This window comes from Dryobates pubescens, chromosome 17 (assembly GCF_014839835.1).
Source record: "Dryobates pubescens isolate bDryPub1 chromosome 17, bDryPub1.pri, whole genome shotgun sequence".
Classification (NCBI taxonomy): domain Eukaryota; kingdom Metazoa; phylum Chordata; class Aves; order Piciformes; family Picidae; genus Dryobates; species Dryobates pubescens.
Window position 1 is genome coordinate 16,543,240 of NC_071628.1, and position 20,046 is coordinate 16,563,285.

Genomic DNA, 20,046 nt, shown 5'->3' on the forward strand with positions numbered 1-20,046 from the left:
AGGGGATTGGACCCCCGCGGGTAAGATTGCCCTAGTTGACGGGGAAGGGACTTAGGTGAGTCTGGCAGTCCAAACGTCTGCCTCAGCCTTAAGCAGCAGACTGACGAGCCACAACCATGCGTACCAGCTTGCATAAAGCAGGAGCGGCACTTAGCCGCATGCCTGCGTGACCCCACCATTGTGGGAGAGAAGAGGAGCCACCACTTCCACCACTCTGTGCCCTGTGAACCCCAGGGAAATCTAGAGCACCGTTCGTGCCTTGTGCTCCACAGCTGGGACCACACCAAGAGGGTCCCGCCCGCTCCTTCAAGCCAAGCCATGGGGAAGCTGCCACTCTGCACAGCCACGCCTCTTCCCCAGGGCTGTCCGCACTGGCCCTGAAGGCCGTTGCCGCAAGGGCTGACCCCATCCAGGCACCAGCCCTACCGGCCCTGCCGGGCTGACCCTGCAGGACCGCTCCCGGCCTTCTGGAGGGAGCCACCCGAGTCCTGCAAAGGGAGCCTGCCTACCGGCTAGCCTACATTCTGTGCCCCCTCCACTGCGGCGGGAGGGAGAAGGTTGCTCCCACCGTTGCTGTCCAGACCAGCCCAGGAGCCAGCCCCAGCGACAGCAGCTTGCCACAGCCCAGCACCTAACCTTGCTACAAACAAAGGACGCTGTGTATCTTCCACGTGCTCTGCGTTCACTAACATTCAGTTCAAAGCACCCGCGACTAGCAGCATAACATTTCCAGTTCAAGCCTCTGACACTACATACACTTTCTGTATATAGTTAAGCAGCCACCAGCATATTGTTGAATCACCTCCTGGTGGACAAGCAGTGGAATTGCACCCCTCATTATATTAATAGAAATTAATTCTGTAAATATTCCAGCTGGGTCCAAATTGTAACTACTAAACCACTTATAGGATGTATTTCACAATCGTGCACTAGAGTACGTATATAAAATAGTGATTCATTGGTTATTGATACTTTTCATAATAAAATTAATATTTACATAATTAATTTTTCATGTTTGTAAATGAATAACCTCTTAATCACAGCCATCCAGTTTAAAACATGTAAAAACTATCAGAATACCTTTTCTCTTTGACAATACTGACGGCTTAGGCTAACCTAATGGTATTAAAATATCAATAAATCTTAAAACCCTGTGAACAGAATCTGCATGTTACTGCAAATATAAGATGCTATTTGATTGCCAGGTTAACAGGACTAAAACCACAAACGAAAGCCTTTTCACTGTTCTATTTTTTCACATTGCTTCTGCTGCTTAAAAGAAAACCTTCATGTTTATGTAACATTTACTTGTGCTGCTAAGCAATTTGCAGATTATGGCACAGAGAGAGAATAAAGAACAATACTTTACACTCCAATGACTACATTCAAAATGGCAATTTATTAACAGAACATGAAAGCATTCAATTTCAAAACCTAGCATCAGTGTCTGATCTATACCTTCACTGTAAAGACAGTACTAATAAATCACTGGGTTTTCAGAGCTGCAGTGACTTGTCCCTGTAATAAAGCTATATAGGATTAGCAGTTAGCCTAAAGAAAATCCAAACCAAAACCCAACAAAAATGTAACAGCCATGACATGATATAATGCTACTTCGGAATATGCACACATGAGAATAACACCCACAGAGGTTTTCCTCTCACCTGAACATTTCAGGATATAACCCAGTACCTCAGTGCTTGTAAAAGACAGAGAAATCTTTCTAGAGTCCAGAAGTCAGGGAGACAGAGTTGAAATAAAACATTTTCAAAGATGCAAAGAAACACTTGCATACTGTTCTGAAAAAAATATGCAGAGAAAATGTATATGTTAGCTCAAAACAACTATGGCTTCTGTAGCTAAAAATATACTGGAATTCATGGACTGCCAGTAGCTTTTCAGTTGCAACAATATGCCAGGGCTTTTAGTGTGCCAGTTGATACATGGGAAGGAGTAACAACCTTGTTGAAATTTTGAAGCAATCTGTGTGGGATGAATGGGGTATAAGTGAAAAGTCCTATGGCCAGCACAGCTTCTGGCCCCAACACTACTGCCTGCCTTTTAAAAAAGCTCAGTGTTCATTTGCAATCATTCAACGGGCTGTTCTCTGCACCCAACGGAAGCCAACCCATAATGAATGGCACTGCAGAAGATTTGAAGCGTCCAACTTCAGTTTTGAAAGACTGGATTTATGCCCACTAAATACAATAATAAAAGGCCACTTATTTTGTTATGCACTGGAAAATGTCCTATCTACTTGCAGCAAGATAAAACCTGCACAGTTCAGTTTCTGAGATTTGTATCTTCAGACACAGGCTTTATTATATTTTTAACTGCAAACCTACATCAGTGATAGAAGCCCAGCATTATATACAAACCACACCATTATTTTGCAACTTCTGCAAGTTCCAGGTCTTTGTCACAAAGGCTCCAAGAAGAGTGGTATAATGTCTTTGCACAGAAGGCAGAGTATGAACAGCAAGAGAAAGATGCTTTCTAAGAACTTCTTTGAATCAAACCAGAGCACTTTCTGAATTGCAGTATTTGTCTCTGATACATACACCTAATTTAGGTCATTTAGGCTCAAAAATAGTTCTGTAATATTCTCTATTTGTTGAGATATCAGAGACAGCACTTTTAATGTGTAAGTTTCCTCATTAGTATGCAATGTGTTTGATCAATGAGCTTTTATTATTGACAATTTTCATAAGGGGCCTTCACCTCCAGTGAGTATGGTTAATGTTTTCTCATGAACTAACTATGGAAACTTCAACAGTCTTTCCGTAATGCCACCAAATGTGTAGCTGCTTTGGAAGTATTATCTGTGTTAGGGAGCCTCATGAAGCTACAGGTGCTCCATAGTACTTTTCCTCCAGACAGCATCAGCATTGATTTTTCCATTCGCTTCCACAAAAAAGAAAACACATTAAGGAAGAAACTCTTCCTTCATGTTACCTGACACATGTCTATGCCCTAAGCACATTTTTGTTGCTTAAGTTTGATAGCATTTGGTGAATGCAATAGATTATAGCCCAAAGTGTAACTACTATAACAGGATTTGTTGTGTTTGCTTTTATATTCGCCTCCAGTCTAAATGATTAAATCAGAGAGTAGCTAGAACCCAACATATGTGACAGCAGACCAAAATTAGAAAGCAGATGTACTTAAAGGAACTGGTAAAGTAAGATGCATTTTTCATAACAGAGTAGTTCAAAGGAAACTGTAGGGCAATGAATTTTCAGTTCCCACACTGCAGAGGACTCAGCCTGCTATTCTGTGACAGAGCAAAGCACGAGCTCTTGCTGAGTCAGAAAGCTGCTGAAGATGCGCAACTATGGAAATGCTGGTCTGCACGCAGGCAGAGTGAGTCATGCTGCCAGTTGACACAAGCAAATAAGTTGCGTGGAAGAGACAAAGACTAGGCAGAACTTCAGTGAAGTCAAAACTCTACAGGGAAGAAGTTTAACTCTTTCTCCAAGATTTGTTCCAATTTGCCCATCTGGCTAACAAGATTGTCAGCACAGAGGATGAATACTCTATCACAGTATATATGGGACACGATGTACAAAATCTTGAGATTTGGAGGTTTTGGTGGTTTGAGATTTTTGTTTGTTTGGGGTTTTTTCTGGTTTTGTTTCAGCTTTTTTTGTTTGGTTGGTTTGGTTTGGGTGTGGGTTTTAAATTATTTTATTTTTTATTTAATAGAGGGACATATGGGCATAAAGCCATGGCAGAAAAAGGCTATTTTTATAGAATCATAGAATGACTTAGGTTGGAAAGGACCTTAGAGATCATCTTCTCCAATCTCCCTGCCATGGGCACGGATGCCCCTCTACTAGACTCAGCTGCTCAAGGCCTTATCCCACCTGGCCTTCAACACCTCCAGAGATATGGTATGAGCAGATTTTGTTTTCCTGTAATACACTGCCTGACTGGCTGTAGAATGTAAGGCAGGAATCAGAGATGAGATAAATGCAACCATTTAATATCTGTTATTACTTACTACCTAAATATTGAACAAAATATTTTGTCTAAACTGTAAAACTTTAAGATTTTCAAACAACGATGCTTTAGGTAATACATTTAAAGCAGTTTAAATGCCTGAAGAACCTCAGCCCAACTTTCAAAACAAATATGCACACTTAGATCTGGGCTGAAATAAGGGCTCAAATCAAATCAACCAACAAAAACCTAAATAAGCCAAACTCTCCCAACAGCCCTGTGACACAATTGTAATTTTTATAATGCTTGGTTTACGGTAGAACTTGATGATCTTAAGGGTCTTTTCTAACCTAAATGACTCTGTGTGTGCCTTTTTTTTTGTTCCAGAAGGCAACATGCATGCTAAGAGAGTGTCAAGATACACACAGAACCTGTGGCATTTGGCATCTGCTTGAAACACATGACTACCTCTGCTTTGCCTGTTGCATTTCCACCTTGCTTCTCACCTGATTCTGTGACACGATGTCCCAGAACCAAATAGAGATCAATCACCAGAGTCATGATACTGGCTTTAAATATGAAGTAGAGTGGAGAGGAAAACTAGCTACTACTTACATAAATTACACACATTGCTCCCATTACCCTAAAGAGAATCCAGACTGCTGCAGGTTAAAAAAACCCAACCAACCAACAACAACAAAAAAACCCCACAAAAAACCTTTGTTTTAAAAAGCTAGTCACCATGATGTTGCTTATTCTTGAAAGCAAAAATGAATTTCTGAAATGAAGAATGCCTGAAAACTAGCTGGTCAAGATAACAATTGGTTGTGTTTTGCTCTGAAGAATGGAGGAAGATGAAAATGGTGTGGCACTCAGGAGGAAAGGCAAGTGAATTCACAAGGGACATGGAGAGCAACTGTCTTCATAGAATACATAGAATAAACCAGGTTGGAAGAGACCTTCAAGATCATCGGGTCCAACCTATCAACCAATCCAATCCACCTAAAGAACTAAACCAGATATTAGATATTGAGATATTAGAAATATGAGAAGAATTGACTACAATGGAGACAACGTGCCCTTAGAGAGACAGCAGGACCTGTATGATGTCTGGAATCTTTTAAATATTATATTCAAGCAAGTAACACATAGTTTCGAGCAAAATGTCAGAATCTAGTGAAGACCACAACTTTAACAAAACTGATGTCCAACTGGGGGGGGTCACATGATGGATTTCTAGATCTCAATAGGTTTCCAGGAATTTGCCTTAGCAGGAAAATAAGGAAAGACATATAATGAGGGATTACAATAAAGATCTGAAAACAAAGATTTTTAGAAACAGATATGCAACCTCCTGAAACTGTACCTGCAAAAATGTTCAGCCCACAACCTCTATGATCACAATTTACTAAACAGTTGCACTTGAGCTTATGAATATGTTGACAGAATTTCCCTATGAAAACAGGTATGGTTTTTTTGGGAAAAAAAAAATCCCTGAAATGATCAGAATGTCTTTTTGGTTTCTATTCACAACATTTGTTTCAATTACTGCCCATATGACTGTGCTTAAATCTCATTGAATAAGTTACCCGTTTTTATTTTACTGAAAACCATGTCTAACTTGAAAAAGGCAAACAAACAGACTGCAGATTCTGCAGGGACAACAGATGAGTATCGAGAAAGATGTCCTCCTGGAGGATATGCTTAGGGAGCAAACACACTACAAACCGATAGCAGACATTGCTCAGGCTTGTAAAGAATTGTCAGTACTTGTGTTGGTGGGTTTTGTGGAAGGAATACACTCTGCCCCTCCCTACAGAGTGACTGTACCACCATACCAATGAAAAGGTCTGAATTTAACTTCATGTAAGTCTCCTACAACATTCAGCACATTGTTCACTGGAAGAGTAAGCCAGAACACTCCTGCTACCAGAGAAAAGATACAGTGTAATACATTTAGCAGAGACCAATTACTGACTGGCTTCCAGATGTTATTGCATTACTAATAGCTATCTTTATGATAGTAATTTATTACTGTAAGCTACACTGACATAACTAGAACAGAGATTTGGGGGGGGGGGGAAAGGGGAAGGAATAAAAATAAAATTAAAAAAAAAAAAAAAAAAAGGGAAGGGGGAACATTTGATTTTACCAGGAAATGATGCAGGTTGGGGGTATTTTGAAACACCCCTGAGTCAAAGCACAGACCATGCATTAAAAAATTATGTGCCTGTACCATCTCCATTTGGAATACCATACACTGCATGCAAAGGAAACTTCATAAGGATTGAACAGTATGGCACAATGTGACCATTTGAGGCTATGCCTTTAAGAAAGGGACAGTGCTGGAACACTCTGGCTGAATATTTTGAAAACAAAGATAGGTCTAAACGAATTTCTTTGGTAGATTGGTAGAATGCAACTTTAAGTTTTAGTGCAGTTGGAATCTTTCTCAGTTCCACTCTGTTCTCCCTTTCCAGCCTGTCTGCTTCTGAGCAACTAGCCGGAGCTTGACCTTGAATATCAGATAAGCAAAAGTAATCCCTGCATGTGCTTTGAAGCCTAACAAAGAATTTCCTCCTTAATAACTACCTTTTCTCTCTCTTTAATCCTTTTTTGGGAAAAAGGGAGGTAGGGGGAGAGAAGGGGTACAGAGGGGGAACCCTCCTCTGTCTGGAGGAGGGAGTTTTGTTCTGATTATTTTTCTTTGCTGTATATTTCTGTATATGTTGTAAATACTGTATATATTGTGTATATACAGCCTGTATTCCATATTGCTTGTAAATATAGCATTTCTTCTCTGACTGAGCTAGCTGTGGTTTCTTTCTCTGTGGGGGACGGAGAGCTGGGCGTTCCCTCAACCACCACACTCAAGTACAGTGTTACTAGCCTGAAAACATCTGTGAACTATGTCTGAATAGGTTTGTTGGTGGTTTTTTTTTCAGCATATGAATTATAGTGTAGAAAAGGTTGTTACTACGCACATACAAATTTTATTTGGACATTAACTATTACTTTACTATTCTGCTTAAAATCCTGCCTGCAACTACAGTTGCATTATGCATTTTTATGATTCACAGCTGCCAGCAGTCCTTGTTGGAGTAATAGGTTCGTGAAGTACTCCTAGTCGTGAAGCTACTAAAATACAAATTCAGGTTTTACCTCTCAGAAAAGAATTGCACAACCAAATAGGCAGCATATAACAAGAAATGCCTGGAGCTAGTGTGCTGAAATTATGAAGGAAGTTAAAAGAAATGATGGGAAAGTGCATGAATTTCAAATTAAATGACAGACTAAACACTACACTACGATGCAATCTGCTCCCATAATTGTCCTTTACCTTATTTTATCATTGCGCTTGACGTGAGCTGGCAATGCGCACTGGCAGCCCCAAAAGCCAACTGTATCAAGAGAGGCATAGTCAAGGGAGGTGATTCTGTCCTACTCTGCTCTCATGAGACCCTACCTAGAGTACTGCATCCAGCCCTGCACCCAATGCCTGCAATTTATAAAAAATTTCCCATCCTCATCATCAGAGAGTCAAAGAAATGGGAACTTATTACAAAACACTGTCTTCATTTGTGGACTTCAATTTCTTCAGGTTTTCTGAAAAGTTCTGCTTCTGAAGCTTTGCAGGCAATTGGAGAAGGAATATGTAGTTACATCAAATATATCTGTTTAACACTGCCTTGACAGAGAAAGTCATACCCCTGGAGGTGGTCTGCACTTAGGAACAGCAAGAAGTAAGACAATGATTCAGTGTTTGGGTTTCTTTAAGACTCTTATTTTTCTGGGCACAAGGAAACAAATTACAAGGAGACTTATGTGATCACTTCTTTGAAGAACCAGTATTAGAGACTGCTCTATAAAGTTGTAAATACAGTTCTGAAAATGCATTCAATTTACTTTAGAGCTTATATATTGACTGACTATAGCTATATACATCTGCATTTTCTAATTAAAAATTCAACATTTTACTGTCTTTTCAGTATCACAGTAAGTTTCTAGACAAACTAATTACTTTCAAACTCATAATAGGTACTGCAAAGAGCATAAGAGTAGTATTATCTTGTGACTTTTTTTGAAATGTATTTTTTTTAAGCAAATACTCTCTAAACCCACTTTGAAGCTTGTATTGCTAACCTCATTCTGTCTTCCGAAAGGGTATTTCCCTGGAAAACTGCATAATCTTAAATAACAGCAAAGTAAAGTAAAAATCTTTGAGGGAATTTGGTTCTTACACTATTCTAATTAAAAATTTTGCAAGCAGCTTAAACAAAATGTACAGTTACTCTCAAATGACAGACCCACTTTGAAGAAGGAAGTTAGTTCATAGATGAGGAATAAGACTGTGAAAAGGATTAGAGGGTACAAGACAGAGCCCTACTGCAATAGGGTTACAAAATTGACTATGAGTTTGAGATTAAATTTGCTAAAGCCATTAATACTGAAGACTCCCACTGAGTGTAATGGACTTTGAATCCATGTCTGTTTAAGAGAAGGCAATTTACACAACTTCCTTCTGAGTATGTGCAATGGTTCAAACTACTGGAGCTATTTGAAAGAAGGCAAAAAGTTAGCTTGCAATGTCTGTCCATGGTGCACTTGCTATGGAGAGCATGAACAAGAAAGTATGCAGTTTGAAAATATCTTCATGTTCAGTAAGCAGAAAAAAATATTTAATTCAATTATACATCTACAGTGGGGATCCTGTGAATTACCAAACATTGGCTCAATGCATTTCATTGCCATCCTCCTATTACATGTAAGAGCTTGGGTGATCCTTCTCCTCACCACTTTCTGTTGGTCTACCAGGTAGAGCTGATGATCATTATAACATACTTGAGAAGACGTCTTATCAATCATGTAACATTTTGATTTTCTAGTGCTTCCATGACTCCTGAAAGCTTGGGAAGATTAATTATTTACAGAATTATAGGAAGACATATACCTATGCATAGGAATGTTTTTCTTTGTCACAGATGGCTTCATATGAAGCTACTTACTCAGGAAGAAATGGATAAGAATCCTACTCACGCCTGCTGCTTTCCTCTTGCTACATATACAGGCTTGCTAATCTAAACACACACATGGAACCTGGAAAATGAGCCAACAGTTACCATGGGAGACTTGCCATCACAGTGTATGCTACTGGACTTCATTTGTTTTCTCCTTCTTATACCAGCAATAGGGACAGTTTGTGAAGACCCAGAATCCATGTAAATGAAGAAAAGACATTATATTTTCTCCACAGTAACAGGCCCTACTTCCCTCTCCACAGGCCTGTTGTCCATGGAAAACATCTCACAGCTCCAAATGCTTCAGATGCAGCTTCTCTGTATCTATCCTGAGCAGAAGCAAATCAAGCCAATGCTTTCAAATTCCTACTTGTACGCTGATGGCATTCCACTATGAAGTCTGCTCCGATGACACAGTGGGCAAGGTGAAGGTTGGCTGTAATGTGGACTGCCACACTGATGTGGCAATCTCCTGAGTCCAAATATGCTATGCTGCAGGTTTTGCGGGTTTTTTTGTTTGTTTGGTTGGTTGTTTTTTTAAGAAAACGAAACCTATGCACCTCTTAACATATGCAAGTGTTTCTTTCCTAAAGGAATGATGTATCAGCATCAGAGAAGCAACTGGCCATCAGCAGTGTTTTAAGAGTTAACTGGGTATTGAACTCTGCATCTCAGGACCTCATTAAAACAGCACAATCTGCACTCAGGGCACAAGTGAGGACTTTCTTGTCCACAAACTATTGATACAGAGCTGGTTTACTGGTATTTTCTAATCTACTATGTTACCTTTTTTAAAATCTCAAGTGCGTGCAGTGAAAAAAATTAGCAGAAAGTGTTGCCTGACTACCTCTTACTAGATAAAATTAAAATCAATGCATTTTATAGCCATGGAATAATTTCCAGCTAGAGGTTCTTTTCACATACTTAAGTATTTAACAGAACCTAGCTCCTTTCTGCAGGAGTTGTTCAGTAAGCTGCAGTTTTCTTGTATCTGGGAAGATAAAAGCAAGTTTAAATTAATGAATTTTCAACATTACAAACAAGCATGTTTGCATATTGCTTTAGAGATAGAGAAGGAAACTAGGAAGGGGGGTGAGAGGGCTGTGTTTCTGTTTTAAAAAAGGAAACACACTCAATTCATACCAACTGTACTAAAAACACTACTCAGGATTATAATGGCACTGTCAGAGTAATAGACTCAAGAGTCAAAGTGTTTAAGGCCATACATAGTCATCCAACCACACAGCCTTACGTTCTGTAAATCACAGTCCACGAATATTTTGTCCAGGAACATTTGCATTGAAGATGACAACTTGTGTTTAGGTATGATATATGTAGAAAATGGAGAGCTTCACACATGGATAAATGAAATGCAAAGATAATTTCACTCCGTAGACTTTTGTTATTGTGAATTTTTACCAACTGTAGAAATTTGCTAATAAAACAATATGGGAGGGCATGAGTATGAAATCCACAGCTTGCATTATTTTAGCCCAAAATAAAACTCCCTCACTGATATTCTGTGGCTGAAGTTTCCTGTTTGGCTGCTCAGGTTAGAAATGCATTTTATTCCTGCAAGAGCTTGTTGTAAACTGATTATTTTATATTCCTAAAAAAAATGTAGGTGCTTCTCTACTGCTGAAGGTCAATGGGTTTTTGGTGTCTGGCTTATGTAAGTACAAAAATGCTGCTGAAAATACAAAAATAACAAAGACACAGTGTTCTCATCTGGATCATTTCAAGGGTGGGTTGCACTAATCATCTTCAAGTCTGAGTGCTGGTTTGCTTGAAATAATGTCTGTCTGGACACAGCACTTGAGGCTCATCTCAAGCACTGAGAGGGAGTTCACATCCAACACAAATACATTCTGAATAATCAAGCAATTTACTCAACAGGTATCACAGAATGTTAGGGGTTGGAAGGCGCCTACAAAGATCATTGAGTCCAACACCCCTGCCAAAGCACGATCAGCTAGGGCAGGCCACACAGGAACGCAGCCAGGCAATGTATCAACAGTTACAGAACTCTTACCACCCTATCACTATAATAAACACTCACTTGTCCACCCCCATCCCCTGTCACTGCTGTGTGCACAAGAATATACAATAAAGAATGTCCTTTAAGAACAGATTTAGATCATTAAAACATAATGACAACTCTCTTATTTCCCCACACCCTTACACTGCACTTACTTTTCCAGATAAAGATCCTTATATATTAACCAGAAATATTTCAACAGGTAAAGTGACCCTCAGGAATAGATTTTGGGAAACTCAGCAAGGAATAAGGAATGTATTTAAATTAATACTAGTTCACTGCAACAGAAGATAAAGACCAAACTGGTGGCATTTCTGCCCCCTCTCATAGCCATTATGAGAGGCAGAGGGGAAGGGAAAAGCTAAAAAATATCTGACCTATCTACCTTGTAATGCAGCAACTGTTTTTGATCAGCAGATTATTTTTTCATCTTCTGTAGGGATGAATATGAAAACAAACACACACACACCACCCACCAAAAAAAAAACCACCAGAAAAATGAAATTTGACAAATTACATCTCATGGTTGAGGAGATAAAAATCAGAGAACAAAGCAATAAAAGAATGCCCCTACAATGCAACTCCTACTCACAGTATCAAGCTGCCATTTGTTTCTTTGGGGTAATGCTGAAATTGATTGGATCTGAAAGTAGGATGTGCTCATGAGAATAAAATATTTGTAAACAAAATATTTTTATTTCATTATAGAGCTGTTAGACCTGGAACACTGGACACATTCCAATCTGTAATTACATTCTGTCTGCCTAAATTCTCTGTGCAGCCTTAATTGGAAATGATGTTTTTCTTAATTTTCTCTCCTACATTATGGTTCCACCACAGATGTGTCTGCACTTGTATGAAATGTCTTTTAGAGTCAGCATAAAGGACAACGTGGGATGCAAGGATAGAAGAGAGTTGTTACAAACATAAAAGTGGCAAGAAACTTTCCAAGTGGTCACTATAAAGACCTTTTACACTCCTCACTGGTGAAGAAAAACAGGGAAAAGTATGCTTGCTTTGATATGACAGAAACTAGTCTCTAAATAAATCAAGGATATCCAAAACTCTTTCTCTTGTTGACTTGTAGAGTAATTGCTGTTGACCTCCCATGCTAATACTGAAAAATTAATACGTATTTTATTCTTGACAATCTCTATACTCGGTGTAATTATTATTTGTATTAAAGTTAACAATTACATTCTTAAGTAATATATGACTTGCTAAATATTTATATTTAGGTAAAAACAGAAATAAAATCTTCTTGCTTTAGCTAAGTATCTTCCTCTTCTCACTGCCCTCAATCTGAAGCAGATGGCCAAAGAGCTGCTTTACTTGGCAGATGTTACCCAAGGAGACTTGAAAGTGTTCTCACTCACTAGTACTACAGATTTCCAATGGCTTTTTTTCACTAGTTGAAAAGAAACTACAGAAAAGTGAGGCATTCCCCATTTCCTGGTGAGAGATTGAAGGAATAGAGTTGCATATACAATCCCTGAGATACTAGACAACTCCTAGGGCTAAAGCTTGGAAAGAAAAATTGTTAATCAGTTATTGTAACATAATGCCTCTCTTTGTATGCTTTACAGCACACAGCAGTGTCAACTATTCACAATTTACACAGTTATTACAACAGTGAATTAACAGATTTCCCACACATCATACAACTGAATGTTTTATGTTATTGGTATATCTGGTGCATGTGTATCTATGTGTGTATGTGTGTGTGTATACATATACATAAAAGAATATATCAGTATATAAAAACCTGCCATCATTAAATGAATTTGTGTAATATATGTAACTGAAAGAGTAAGCATTTTAAAATTTGTCTAATTTGACTTCCATGCTACAATGTAATTAAAAAAGCAGTACAGTTTCTTCCTCTAATGATGTTAAAGAGCTGATCTGTGAGTAAGGTCTGGCATTTCATCTTGCAAGGGTATTTAAATCTTACATAATTCTCACTGAGACTAAACAGACAACATGAGTACAAGGACTTTTCTGTTCAGAGAGGGAAATCATTTGACTGCAGGCTACTGCAAAATCTGCCATTGGTAGCACTAATCAATGGAAGAAAGAAAAGGACTTTAAAAACAAAGAAATAAATAGGGAAAATAAAATACAGTATGCTTCAGCTTCAAATGGATCTGTTACCCTTAAAAAACACAAACATAAAAATGTAAGATAATCAGCTGTCACAGAGTGAGTTGAACCTGCTGCTGTTATTCATACCAGGCTGCAGTCATGCCAGCTTCAAAAAAATTTAAGTACTAACTGGAGCAAAGTATTACAGGACTTGAAGTTCAGATTGCAAAATGTGGGAGGCTTCCCATTGTTGCTTCTGGCTTCCAGGTTCATGGGTGTTGGCTCTTCTCTGCAGGCATGGTGGCAAAATAGGTGGCAGTCAGGTAGCACTGGTTTTGGTGTTCTGTTTTATGCTGGGTTTTCCCCCCTGTATATTTCACTGCACTTCTTCTGCAAATAGACTAAGCTAAGGTAATCATGTATTGTATTAGGAAATTAATTAGATTCTTAGCTAAGGTAATTATGTATCATGCTTATGATATCTTAAGTTATATGAAACTCTTATCTCTTTACCTCAACCCTGCGTTGTGTATGTTACTCTTCCCCTAACTTCTGTGTTGGGGCAGCAGGCAGGTTATCCCTTGATATCTCATTACACTCAGCAAATGCAGAAGTTCAAGAACAATTTAATTACATATTAAACATAACAGAATCCAAACATTTCCTTGACTGATTTATGATTAAGTATTCCTATATACCCCCAATTCTCTATAAGCATCGTAGAATAAAAAGACCAAATAATGAAACCATAAATACCAATGTTTAATTTGACTCATGGTTTGCAGCACTATAAGATGGTAATGCCTCACAAGCACGAATGCACTCATACTCACAACATCTCTGAAATGCTCTCCACCTCACAATCATTACACTTCTGTGAATTTCACTGCATTATCAAACATGATTAAAGGCAGCCTATCTGTGAATTATTCCTTACTCGAACGCCTGCCACCAGTCTTTATCAATAAGGGGTCAGAAGTGAGGCAGGTGGATGGCCCCTCTATTTTGCCAGCATTTATGAAGATGGAGCTGGTCTTAATCAAGATGTTTAACTCTTTGAAATGGTGAAAAAAGGCAGCAAACATTCCACAAGGCTCTCTCCAGTCTTTTTGGCAAGAAAGAACGTGGTTATGACAGAGGAACTGAAGGAACAGCATTGTAGTAAATGAATACAGAGTGTAAAGAACAGCCTAAAGATATTCAGGATCCAGTGGGGAAGGCAGGAAACAGGCAGCTCTTCATCTCAACCTAACAGGACTAATGAGCCAGATGGCAACTGTAAACAGAGGATCAAACAACTATAAAGAAAATAAAATTCCATTACAACTGGAAGCAGGTTTATAGAAAACTAGTGTGAAGGCCAAAGCAAGTGAAAGGTGCTGCTCTTATGAGGAAAAAAAATGGCCTTTGTTGCAATAAGCTATTTAGCTCTTGAATCCAGCTTTGCTCTATTTTCAGTCTCCTCCAAAACCTCCCATTTTTGGCAGTCCTGCTGTATGTGGAGTAGCTTCCTACTTATCAGCTTTTTTATTTAGTAGGGTAACACAAAGCAGCAAAAGATATATGCTGCATTTTTAAATTAGAGTGAAGGGTACAAACTTCAAGCATAAACAGATGAACAAGTCCAGATGATTGCTGGCTTCATTAATAGCAATATTAGCATACTTTAGACATAGCCACTGCAAGCATATTAAGTAAGACTTTCAGTGTCTGTTGTTGCAGTCATCTGCTCAGAATGGCTACATATCGCAAAATACAAACTCATTACACCCAAAGAGAAGAGTACAACTAGATTCTAGAGTGGAATCTTTTATCAGAAGACAGAACATAGATATAATAGAGTTCCTTCACTTTCAAATATCAAGTGGCCATTGCAGTGTGAGTAATGGAGCACTGGAACAGGCTGCCCAGAGAGTTTGTGGAGTCTCCTCAGGAGATTTCCAAAATCTGCATCTACGTGATCATGTGTAACCTGCTCTAGGTGAATCTGCATTAGCAGTGGGTTTAGACAAGATGATGTCCAGAGATTCCTTCCAACCCATACTATTCTGTGATTAATACAATCCTGCATTTTTAATACACCTTTGTCAATATAAGCAGCTGAAGTTCAAGTAGAAATGACAGTTATATAACCTGCAATGTCTATTTCTGCCCTTAATCAGAACTATTGTTCTGAGATAATGGTCAGTATAATGACGCTGAAAATCAATAAAACTAAAAAGCATCATAAAATCCAAGAGAGCTAACTCTGATTTCAGATGTCCAAGCCTACACCTGGACGATGTTGTGGGAATCAGCTGCCCCAATGGTTAGTCTTGTAGCACTAGCTTAGATGCAACAGATACAGTCCATGCTACTTGAAGAGCACAGTGGACCTGCTGTGGGGTATACTGCGGTTATTGCTGAGCTATGTCTATCAGCAATAGACTGTAGCAGGGTTTTGAACCATTTCACCTCACCACATGTGCCAAAAGAAGCTCAAAATAACACTAGCTATGATAAAAAATCCCAAACATATGGCACTTAAGCAAGAAATACACCTCTTAAAACTCATCCTGCAGTGCAGCCACTGCCTTCCAAAGGGCTTTTTGAATGTTACTATAATTTCTAGGTGTCCCTGTCACTCTCTTCCATGATTATACCATATATATTGCAGTACAAGTGTTGTTCTAGTATTAGTTTACCCAGACACTGGGAACCAGTCATAGCCAGCATCACTAGGTTTAATCACAGTATCACAGGATGTTAGGGGTTGGAAGGGACCTCCAGAGATCACCGAGTATAGCCCCCCTGCCAGAACACGACCATAGAATCTAGCACATCATGCAAGTAATGAAAAATCAGTAAGAACACAACACTAAAAGTTTCATGCCTTTTAACAAGGCTTTGAAACTGTGTTTCTTTCTAATATACCAACTAAGCCAGCTGAGTGAGCTGAAGTTTAATCTACTCTGCTTCTGGTTAACTCTAACAGTTGCAAAGAGTATTTTAAGGAGTACTGGGAAATGGAAAGTCTCAATTCATTCTCTAGAATGCATACTTCTTTGCATTTGCCTAGGCAAAGTATCCAGAAATGGATGGGTAAATGCATAATATCAATACTTGGAACATTTGAGTCACAGAGTACTCTTTGATCTTTTATTCAGTTTGGTACTGAAAAAGCAACCACCTCACCCTACACAAGATAAAAATGAAACAGAATTTGACATCATGTTAGAAAGGGTTCAATTCAGTTCAATACAATTTGGTATCAGAACTGCAAACCACAATCTACAAAGCTGCAAATTAAGAGAAATGCACTTGAAAGTTCTTCACTTAAAACAGATTTCAAGAAGCAAAGCTCACCCAGACAGCATCCCATTCACTAGAAATTAATCTGGAGATATGGATCCAAGGTTATTATGTTCTTTTAATGACCTGAACTCACCAAATGTGAAACATTTTGTAAAGCAATGCAGGCCACTGTTAAAATAATTTGACCAGACTATTCTACTTCAATCAGCATGATCTCCCATGTAATTATCAAGCTAAAACTAATTACATTAATATAAAACACAACTTTTCAGCTATGATGTTCCTAAAACACTGTAGTGCCACATGTTTCCCCCCCCCCCCCCCGAGTTAGAAGAATAATTAAAGCTGCTGTTTACTCAGCCTCTTGTGCATCCTGTGTCTGTGCAAGGCTACAGAAAGAACTGATTCTTTCTTGACTGTCTTACTACATGCTCATAAAGATAGAGTGGACACATTAGCAGTAGCAGTGCCACCTGACTTTGGATTGCTGCCTGCAAGGGTATAGAAGGCACACCAACACTGGAAATTTGTTCTCATGTTAAATGAGATGCAAAGGAATTTGGATAGCTCATTCTAATAAGCAACTTGTTTCAAAGCATACCTGCATTTAGGGATTTCATCTGCAAATGACAGTTGCAGGTTACAGAAGCTCTTGATGCAGAAGAAGCCCCAGCATAACAACTTAGAAGTTTTCTCTTCCAGCAAGGCTCTTTGCCTGATTCTCAAATTCAAGAATTAGATATTAAGGGGAAAAATCTGCTTTTACATTAGACAAAACAACCAGCAAACAAGCCAACCAACCCACCCCCTCAGCCCTCCATCATGCTGTCCTCCAAACCTGTTACTTTCAGATCATCCTTCCCCTCATGTGATGTCTAAAATCAGGCATATAAGTCCCACAACACTTTGAGTGTTGCCATTGATGCATTTTCTTTAAATCCCTTGTCCAATTAGACAAGTAGACTGAATGACAAAACCACAGCCTATCTAAAGTTCAACCACAGTCCAGACAAGTGTTCATTTCAAAAGCTCTCACTGAGTTAGCTTACAAATTGCACTGATTTAGAACAGGGTTTTTATTTTCCCATATTCTACTACTTTTGAATCCAAAGGAGAGTACTAATATGAACCAGGAGGCAACATGCTGGTTTCACCAAGCAATGAGCGTGGCAAAATGAAGACACAGGTAGTGCCTGAATTGCTACAATTCGGTGATAGGATTCAGGCAAAAGGAGCTAGTCATAAACTGAAAATGTATCCATGAAAATACATGGATATATTCACATTTTTTAATGATTTACAATGAATTTTATACACTAGAAAGCCAACAGGTCCACAAATGCTTTCTCCTAAATGAGTAAAAGTCTAGCAATTACTACTACGAAAAAAGTCTTTTAGGTCTTTATATACTTACATATATTTAGTCTGTATGTACAGAAATGAGTGATAGCACTTCAAAGAACATTTCTTTACCATTCTCCAAACTCACAAAGCAAGCTCAGATTTTTTTTCTTCAGAAAAGAATTACATTTCAGATCAATTTCCACTATCACAGAATGAGTCCACCCATCTACCACTTAATATACAATTTCACTTCCATAATAAAATTTCAAAAAGTCAGCAGAGAAGACATTGCTCACTATCACTCTGGAAAGTAAGTATCTACTCTGAATTTCTGCCAGGCAATTCTAGAATGTGTGCTTGTGAACAGGAGATAATTTTTAATTAATTCCCAATACTACATGAAGCTGAATTCTTCACAACTTATGCATTTCTAAACAGGTCTGCATTATAGCCTTCAAAACAAAAAGTGTGAACAGAAATCTGGTATCAGCTCCTGAAAGAGCAGAAGCAATTACCTAATGTTCTGGTGTGCCTACAGTTTGAACTGATCCTCACTGAACAGTAGGGATGACAAAATATTAATTATGCAAATATTTGGCTTCAGTATTTACGCTTCATCCAGAACCTAATGTTGAAGAAACAACCTTCATGCTTAATTCTCTATCATCTTGTTGCTAATTGTCACAGCAGGAGGGATGCACATTTAAACTGAATCAACTGGTTCCTACTGTTTGCAGCATCTCAAACATGTTCTGCTTTTAAGCTGTACTTAAAGCAGGAATAAAGGTCATACTTGCATAAACTCACACTCCTAACACTGAAATATTTATTTTTTTTTAAATCATTGACAATCTCTCTTTCATCTGGATTTTATTGTAAGTGAAATCTGCATCCCCTTTCCGTGGAGAAATCTTTCCAACATCCTTCTTTGGTATCTTGCTTTGTACAGAATGGAAGAGTCTATAGACACATATTCATATTCAAAGAGATGTTCACCAGCTGGTGCAGTTACTCAGAAGCTGCAGTGGAAGGCTGAGCTTCTCCAAGGAAGGGGATTGACTCATCAAGCTACTTGGAGAGGTCCCTTGGAGGAGTCTGTCTCTATGGTTTCTATAGGATGCCAGCTGGTTTCTATAGGAGACCAGCTTCACAACACGGACCATTAAAATGTCCTCAATTTATGAGTGCTTCTACAAATTCATCCACTCATGGACTGCCAGCACCTAGGGACAAGGACTCTGTTCACTGATGGAACTATTCATCAAGTGAACATACCTATTGATTGAGACCATAAGGATATTAAATCTGACAGTAAATGGATACAAACTCTACACTGACACCAACGACACTGATGTAGTTCTTTTCCTAGCAATTATTTTGAAAGTACTTATACTAAATTCTTTCCAGCTTTTAAGAGCCACAATAACAGACCACAGCTTTAGAGATGAATGACAACGGCACACAGAATACAGCATAATTCATCGCAAGAAAGCATTGAAACAATGAACTAGCAATATGCCAGAAACATGAAGAGCATCATATCATTTTAACACAACTACAATACCTCTTCAATGATCATTAATTCACAGATGAAATATTAAAGCTTTTGTTCCTCACTGCTGCAAACCGTTAACGACAAGGATTTTATTTCTTTTCTTCCCTCATAAATATTCTCTCTCTACCTTTTTGAATCAAAGAATTGATCTAATGATATCTTCTGCAGGCACATTTAATGAAAAAATGTCTACTTCAAGCACAGCTATCTGAAAAGGCAAACATGGAACAAACATTTAAATCCCACCCCCCTCCTTTGGTCAAATTAAGACAATCATTGCTATAACTTTGAACAATACTTCAGCTTCTTCTAAGTTGCACTGTTCATAAATAGTTGTCAGATGTGTCAAAATAATGCACTTGGTTACTAAAAACAACTTTGCAACAACTACAGATAACACAACTAATTCCACAAGTGGCTATCCTCCCTCTGCACCACTTCCAAGCAAATGGTACAAAGAATTCTTGGCTTATGTTTTCAAGAAACTTACTAGCTATGATGGGCCACCTTGGAGCCCAAGACAAAGTTCATAGAGTCTTTTCCCAAAGTACAGAAAACAACAGGTTGAAAACTGAGTCCACATAGATATGTGAGTATATGTATGAATATATATTCTACATATATAGATATTTTATATACACATACATACACTGGACATTACCTTTAACTGTCCTTTGTTTACACTGGCATTTCACTAGATTTTTTTTTTTATTTATTTTTTTTTTAGCTTGCATCCAAGGCTCTTGTGGGAAGCATTGTTTCATGAAAGA